We start from the raw sequence: 7317 nt of genomic DNA, 5'->3' as shown, positions 1-7317 counted from the left end.
ATGGACTGAATGCACAACCTTATATACCCTGTCCACCATCGTGTGCCTCTTCTCCATTTGCTTTCTTCCCATTTTCCTTCCCCTAAGGAAAAAATTGGTTTCACATTTGTAAAAAGTAATCTTAGTTAATCATCTAAGAGAGTAGCCTGAACTCTGTTGAAACTTAACCAAAATAAGATACTTTCTCAGTTTAGGGCTTATTTGTTATATGTAGTAATAAGATAGGATAGTTGGTTTCTGTTTAATCAATTGAAAACAGGGGCTATAAAGATGAAGATTTTTCTTTGAAACTGAATTATCGTACTGGGAAGATTTGTCATTAAAAACTTCCTTTGCACAAAATAATCCACTTGATATCTGAAAAGATGAGCTCTGGTTGTGTGTGTGTTTGAAACAGAAAATTTTGAGGAAAAATAGAAATAGGGTAGGAAAAGTATTCAGTACTTGGTAAGTACTTGTAACCATCTCCAAATGTTTTTAGTCCAGATTTGTGTTATCTCTGGCACAGATTAGATTTGGGGGGGGGGAATATATAAGAAAATGGATTAAGTTTGGCTAACCTTATGTAAACCACACCTAGAAGGGAATAAAGTTTGGTCTCAGGTTTATTTGCAGTGCCCAGATGATCAACTTTGCAAAGTTCCTTAAAAGTGTATTAGTATCAGAATCATGAATAAAATGGGAGAGTTTTACATGTATACTAATTGATGCTTTCTCAGTATTTTATCTACTTCTCCCAGAATTTTCTGTAAACCCAACTACTGGTTTGCAGAGTTTTAGTCATTTAACAGTTTTTTAAAATTTAGTTTGTAGATTCCATTTGGTAAAGAAATCAGTATCAGAAGTAATGTTAAAATATTAAATAGGAAGAGAGATCCACTAATATAGTTTATGGTTATTAAATTTAGGCTAATCATGGAATAATCTTAATGGTTGTATTGGTGTAAGATTTGATGACTTTAGCTGTATGAATATATAATAGTCATACTGAAAACATTTTGCATCCCTTTGTGACCTAATTTTCAAATATTTAAAGTTGTGTTGCCGTTATGCTTTGCTGTTTAATAAAAAGCTGTTTCAAAGAAAGAAAGAAAGAAAGAAAGAGTGGACAAAAGTATTTTATCTTGAACCAGCTTTAACATCTACCACTAGCCAGCTTTGTGTATCTAACTTTGCAAGGTTATATATGGGCTTGATATTGGCGATATGCAACCATTTTTTGACCTTCCAACACCGCAATTTTATATAATTCAGCCTAACACAAAACTGGCTCAACGTGGACAGGGCAATAAAACCAAAACCTTTGGGGTTATCTTTTCTGCCAAACAAATATCATTTGCACCGTATCAATTTTCCACAAGTTCTGCATCTGACTTTACAGAGTCTGAGCCTTCATCAAAAGAAAAGAGTTGAGGGAATTCCCTGGCTCTTTAGTGGTTAGGACTCGGCGCTTTCACTGCCGGGGTCCCGGGTTCAATCCCTGGTTGGGGAACTAAGATCCCGCAAGCCATGCGATTCAGACAAAAAAATAAAAAAAAGAAGAGTTGAACAAAATGATATCCCAGGCGACCCTTAGGCAGGCTTGTTAGATGGTGCCCAACTAGGACTTTGAAGGGAACTTTTTTTGCTTCAAGTTTTGCATAGTTTTCTTAACTGTAGGAACAACTTTTGTGGCTGAACCGATGAGTGGGTGGACAAGGCAGATTGTAGTGGTGAACCTACCCACACTGGGATTCCTCTGAACGCTCGAAGGCTGAAAGGGCAGCACATTCGGGCTTTAGCTCTAGTTTCCCATGCGATCGGCCTCCCAGTTTCCTTTTTCCCAGGACCTGAGCAGAGATGCCTGCTCGCTGTGTGGGAATCTGCTCTGGCCAGTCTTCCAGCCTCTGACTTTGTAGAGCACCTCTTGGGAGACTGTCACACCTGGAGGGGGCGCCAGGTGGAGCCCAGGAAGCTGGAAGGCTGGGTGGTCATCTGACCGCACCTGTTTTGTAAGTTCCAGGATGTTAGTCCCACGCAGCATGTTTGTTACTAAGAAGACAGCAAAACAAGGCACTAACAATCGACCAGCACAACCTCAGGCCCTTCCACTTGAGCTCCATGAAGACAACTGACAGCGCATTTCGATTCTAAGATGTACTGATTTTCAAAATTTACCATCTCTGAAGTTATTTGTATCCTATAGTCAAGGGTGTGTTATAATTGGCGGATCTTTTTTTTTTCTTGATGGTGTCTTATAATGATACTATCTTAAATTTGATGGAGCACATTGTATGTCTTTCTTCTCTGTTGTTGACCTAGAGTACTCTATATATGTTTCTTTTTTTTTCTGATTTTCCCACAGCTTTATTGAGATATAATTGACATCCAGCACTGTTCAGCATAATGATCTGACTTACGTACATCATGAAATGATGACCACACTAAGTTTAACAAACATCCATCATCTCATATAGGTACAAAATAAAAGAAAAAGAGAAAAGATTTTTTTTCCTTGTGATGAGAACTCTTAGGATTTACTCTCTTACATTACATCCCAGTACTTATTTATCTTATAACTGAAAGTTTGTACCTTTTGACCACCTTCATCCAATTTCCCCTCCCCCACCCTCAACTCCCACCTCTGGTAACCACAAATCTGATCTCTTTTTCTATCAGTTTGTTTGTTTTTGAAGTATAATTGAGCTACAAGACTAAGTTAATTTCTGGTGCACAACATAGTGATTCAGTATTTCTGTACATTACAAAATGATCACCCCTGTAAACATTTCTTTAAAATCTTTTTAAAATATGCAAAATCAAGACTTCAGACACAAATGCTGAAGCCAGGGCTGTAGAAACATTAGTGCCAACTCTTAGAAAGAGCTTTGTGCTTCTGTCGGTTAGCTTGTTATTTCACCTTAAAACACAAAGCCACAGGCAGTGATATGGCGATATCTGCGACATCTGAGGTCCTTGAAAAATCTAATGCAACACTGGCCTCGGACAACTGACAAAGTAAATCAGGACCTCAGCCGAATGACTGTTTCAAGGTACACCACACTGGCTGCTTCCGTGTTTCATATGTGGAACTACAGACACTCTGTGTATCTTTATTTTTTAATGAATTTATTTATTTTATTTTATTTTTTTGGCTGCGTTGGGTCTTCGTTGCTGCGTGCGGGCTTTCTCTAGTTGCGGCAAGTCAGGGCTACTCTTCGTTGTGGTGCGCGGGCTTCTCATTGCGGTGGCTTCTCTTGTTGCAGAGCACGGGCTCTAGAGCGCAGGCTTCAGTAGTTGTGACGCACTGGCTTAGTTGCTCCGCGGCATGTGGGATCTTCCCAGACCAGGGCTCGAACCCGTGTCCCCTGCACTGGCAGGCATATTCTTAACCACTTCGCCACCAGGGAAGCCCCACTCTGTGTATCTTAAAAAAAATTTTTTTTTCCAACGTAACTAAATTTAAAGTTATATCAGTGTTTGCTGTGGAGGATCATTTCAAATATAGTTAAAGTAACAGACAGCTCTGGGCTGGGCCTCTAGAAGTGGCACCGATTTACTCCCCATACTTGGGCCTCCCCATGTTTGTTGGCAAGTGTCTGGCAGGGTAGAGCCAGTGTGGGTCTCTCTCACGAGTCGACAGGAGCAGTTCACAGCTGAGTCGTTAGAGAGGCCGTGTTTTAAAGCCAACGGCTCCCGCTCGGTGAGAACCTAATCACGGCTCAGAAGAGAGCTCTGCTCTCTGCATGTGGAACCACGTCGGTGCATTTGCTGCTGAATAATTGAAAACTCTTTGGCGGCCCCTTTGCAGTGGCTGCCACAACGTCAGCTACATCCCCATGGTGTCCAGCTGAGGCTCTAATGGTCGGGCTGGAGCCCCACCCACTCTGTGTCCTGATTTACCCCTGGTCTAGAAGGAAATGAACAGGGAAGTTACCAAGTGGAAGGCGGAAGAGGGAAGAGCACCCATTCATTCAACAAGTCCTGGGCCCCGGACTGTCCTGAGTTCAGAGGTCTCCACAGGGCAGAGGGACACCATTCCTGCTCTGCAGAACTTACATCCAGGTGGGAGCCATTCGAGAGAGTCTCTGGCTCCAGGAGGGTCCCAGATGCAGGGCCATCAACCTCAAGTGGTGCAAGAGGGCGGCCAAGTGGGAAGGTTGGGGGCATCTTGGGTCAGTGTCTCCAGGAACAAACCCAGAGCTAAAGATTTTCATGAAAGTGGCTTATCAAGAAGTGCTCCCAAGAGAGACTCATAGCGGAGTCGGGCAGAGAAGGTCAGCAAGGGTCCAAGTTCAAGCACAGTCCCCTGAGGGTAACTTTGGCTCCATCTTAAAGGAACAGAGGTGAGGGATCTGGAGTATTTACACCCCAGTGCCCATCAGTCAGTGGTCCAGAACTGACTCTGAGGGCCCTTCTGGGTCTGTGTGCACCAGACAAAGCAGGTTCCGTCCTCCGACAAGGGACTTGGGGCTGGCCGTGGAGGGCCAGTTCCCTTCCCCTGAAGGCGTTGGGGAAGCACCTAACGTGTCTGGCGGAAGCACTGGTCTCGAGGGAGGCCACTGTGCAGCCTGATGTTTGCAGGGCTTTTCAGATGTGGGGAAGGCCCAAGAGGCTAAACGCTACCGAAGCCTGGTCCCTCGATGAGGTCCTGCAAGGAGTACCAATGCACGTAAGGGGCACCGGTACTGATTGGGTCTCCCCGAATTTCAAATATTTCTACCCATTCAAAGTACATCCATGCTGGACTACCCTGGTGGCTCAGTGGTTAAGAATCCGCCTGCCAATGCAGGGGACATGGGTTCGAGACCTGGTCCGGGGAAGATCCCACGTGCTGCGGAGCAACTAAGCCCGTGCGCCACAACTACTGAGCCCGTGTGCCACAACTACTGAAGCCCCCGCACCTAGAGCCCATGCTCTGCAACAAGAGAAGCCACCACGATGAGAAGCCCGTGCACCGCAACAAAGAGTAGACCCTGCTTGCTGCAACTAGAGAAAGCCCACGTGCAACAACAAAGACCCAACACAGCCAAAAATAAATAAATTTATTTTAAAAAAAACAAAAACAAAGTACATCCATGCTTATCAGACCCCTAACAAGCACCGTGGAATGTAGGTGCCCAGGAGGACATAGCACGTGGAGGTCTCCTTCATGGGCATTGCCGCAGGACCTGCATCCCCAGCAGATACAATCAGCCAGCACATCCTGCATCCTTAACCACAGCCCGTACTTCTGGCACACCTTAAACCAGACCTCTCACTTTTCTGTCCTCCGAGGGTGGTGGGGTACATCGCTAAGCCCTCTCCCCATGGGCAAACACTAAAGGTGCCCGTCTGCTGCGGACTTGGCCTGCAGCCCCTCCTTGGACTCTTAAACAGCCCTGAGAAGCAGGCCTCAGAGTGTCCTCAGTTCATGCATGAGAAAATTTAAGGGGTCAAATTATTTCCTCAAGGATGCCTTGCTTGAATTAGCAGAGCCAAAGGAATTTGAAGCCGGGCCTTTAGCCAAAATTCTGCTTTTAAATATTCAATTATTCACTTGTGTTTGTTTCTTCTAAATACTGCTATTTACTACTTTGTGCTAAAAACAGAAAGTTACTCGTGTCAAACCATTCACTTAACTCAGAGGATGGGGAAGGGGTGGATTGCTTATTAGCTTTTCCTCTACGTGAGTGTGTTGGAGATGGGCTGTATTTTTTTTTTAACTCCAAAGGAGAAAGTGGAATAAAAAGGTAGTGTGTGTTGTTTTTTGGTAAACGGGAAGGTTCTGATTGTGGTTAAGGGGCCGTTTGGATCAGCAGGGCTAGTAGGGACTGTGGCATAAATACTGTGGCACCCTTTGGCTCTCCATTTGGAATGAAAAACCCAGGGCAGAGCTCATGCCTTCTGGTCCACCCCCAGCCTTTGGGCAAATTGAGGAAAAGCAGCCTTCTGGGCACATTCTTTGGTCTGCAGAAGGCACCTTGGGGCAGATGTAGGCGTCCCAGGGCCAGGGTTTAGGGACAGGGGACGGGGGGGGGGGGGGGGGGGCATGGGTAACCAGCCCTGGCCTTACTATAGTCATCTCCTCACCTCCTCGTCCTGACTTCACATCACACTCAGAATTAAATCCAGATGGATGAAAGGCCTGCAAATAAACAAATGCATCATATGTAAATAGGAAAACTATGTGTGTCTTAGCATAAAACAGAGGAGACTTTATTACTTCAAGATAAGGTATGTCTTCCTAGCAAAGTTTAGTCAGCAAGAACCATAAGGAACTTTTGATTCTATCAACATTGAAAGTTTAACGAAACGTAAAAGACAGAGACACAGGATGAGAGAAAATCTTTTAAATATTTGAGACAATGGATTCATATCCACAACTTAAGAAAAATCAAGAAACCCCAAAACGGCAACAAATAAATGAACAGGCAATCCTTCCGAGGAAGAAATACAAATAGACAACAAAAATAGGTAGGGGAGGAAAAGTTGCCACCCCAAAATATCTCTTTGGCATGCAGATTATTTGGAGCTGAAAACAATCACCCAAAAGACTCAGGAAGGGGACTTCCCTGTGGTCCAGTGGGTAAGATTCCACACTTCCAATGCAGGGGGCCCGGGTTTGATCCCTGGTTGGGGAACTAGATACCGCATGCATGCCGCAACTAAGGAGTCTCCATTGCCGCAACTTAAGACCCGGCACAGCCAAAGTAAATGAATAAAATAAATATTAAAAAAAAAGACTCAGGAAGAACCTTTGACCTTCCACCTAAACTGCCTAAAAGAATGCAGATAGAGGACCTGTTCCAGGAAGGGAGCCGTCACCATAAATACCTCTAATATGAACGAGGTGGTGGAAGGAAGTCTGTTCATACTCCTCTCTGGGTCCCATTGTCTCTGCAGGGCCCAGCAAACCTTTGTTTCCCAAACATCTGCCGTTCCATCTCATGTGAACTGCCTTCCTCCCCTTTGAAGCCCCAAACCACTATCCCAACATCCTCTTTTGTCTTGAGCTGAAGGTGGTATATAAAGGTTTTGGCCATTTTGGCGAGTTACTCAGTTCTCCTGGGTCTCTGCCATGTGTACATGTTACTAAACTTTTGTTTGATTTTCTGCTGTTACTCTGTCTCATTTTAATTTATTTAATTTATTTTAGTTCTTAACTCTTAGACCAGCCAGAAGAACCTAGAAGGGTAGAGGAAAGTTTATTCCTCCCTGACGCATATAATCTGGGCAAAGCACATTAAGACAATAAAAAGCCACTTGGACTCATCAGATTAGCCAAAGCTTAGAAGTCTGATACCAGCAAACACTAAGTGAGGTGGATGTTTTCAAAGAAGGTGGAGGCGCTTAGCT

General features: G+C 44.3%; 1 protein-coding gene across 8 annotated transcripts in view; it reads left to right on the top strand.

Moving 5' to 3' along the window:
• The window catches only part of RIN2 (Ras and Rab interactor 2), a 230951-nt gene that overhangs the window by 144522 nt on the left and 79112 nt on the right, over positions 1-7317 (top strand). The gene's annotated exons all lie outside the window — the stretch shown is intronic.

This window comes from Eschrichtius robustus, chromosome 16 (assembly GCF_028021215.1).
Source record: "Eschrichtius robustus isolate mEscRob2 chromosome 16, mEscRob2.pri, whole genome shotgun sequence".
NCBI lineage: Eukaryota > Metazoa > Chordata > Mammalia > Artiodactyla > Eschrichtiidae > Eschrichtius > Eschrichtius robustus.
The sequence above is the reverse complement of the archived record's forward strand: the minus strand, read 5'-3'. Positions and strand labels throughout refer to the sequence as shown.